This window comes from Galeopterus variegatus, unplaced genomic scaffold (assembly GCF_000696425.1).
Source record: "Galeopterus variegatus unplaced genomic scaffold, G_variegatus-3.0.2 Scaffold5385, whole genome shotgun sequence".
Taxonomy (NCBI): domain Eukaryota; kingdom Metazoa; phylum Chordata; class Mammalia; order Dermoptera; family Cynocephalidae; genus Galeopterus; species Galeopterus variegatus.
The window spans coordinates 238,583-239,199 of record NW_007731496.1 but is presented as its reverse complement, the minus strand read 5'-3'; the positions used below and the strand labels follow the sequence as shown (position 1 = coordinate 239,199).

Sequence of the window (617 nt, the reverse complement as noted above, 5' to 3'; positions counted from 1 at the left end):
CCACCCGCGGGCGGAGGGCCGCGTCCTGCGCTAGGGCCGCCGGGACGTGTGGCCAGAGCTGAGCCACCGTGGGAAACGGGCCACTGCCTGGGGTGGACCACGTGAGGCAGGGAACGGCGCTGACGCCTCGGCCCCTTGGAAACCAATTCCGGAGCCAAGACAGCCGCAAACCTGCCCCCGGGCTTCCTGAGAGTTCTCCGGCGGGGGAGGCCGCCCAGGCCCTGCGCAGTGCTTCCCCGCGCGCGCCGAGCGACGAAGGTCGGTGTTTAGCGCGGCCACCACCTCGGCAAGGCCGCGCGCCTCGGCCAGGAGGCTTTCGCGGAGGAGGCTGCGCGTCCCGGATGTTGCCGGAGGAAACGCGGGACCAGAGACTGGAGAGTTCCAGGCGGATTCCCGCCCAGCCCGCTGTCTCCGCGTCTCTCCCCGCACCGCGCACGCGCGCTTCGCCTTGTGCCCCGGGAGTTTGCAGGAAGACTGTGTGGCCGCTTCTCTCCCGCATGGGATTCGCGTCTCAGTCTAACAAAACTGTCGAGATATCTCTTTCCCCATCGAGTTGGTAAACTTTTCATTTGACAAACTGGTTTGTTTAAGCTCCGCTAGAGCTTAATTTTACTTAA

General features: G+C 65.3%; 1 pseudogene; it reads right to left on the bottom strand.

Moving 5' to 3' along the window:
* The window catches only part of LOC103604774, a 24,837-nt pseudogene extending 24,338 nt beyond the window's left edge, over nt 1–499 (bottom strand).
* Nucleotides 500–617: the final 118 nt, after the last annotated feature.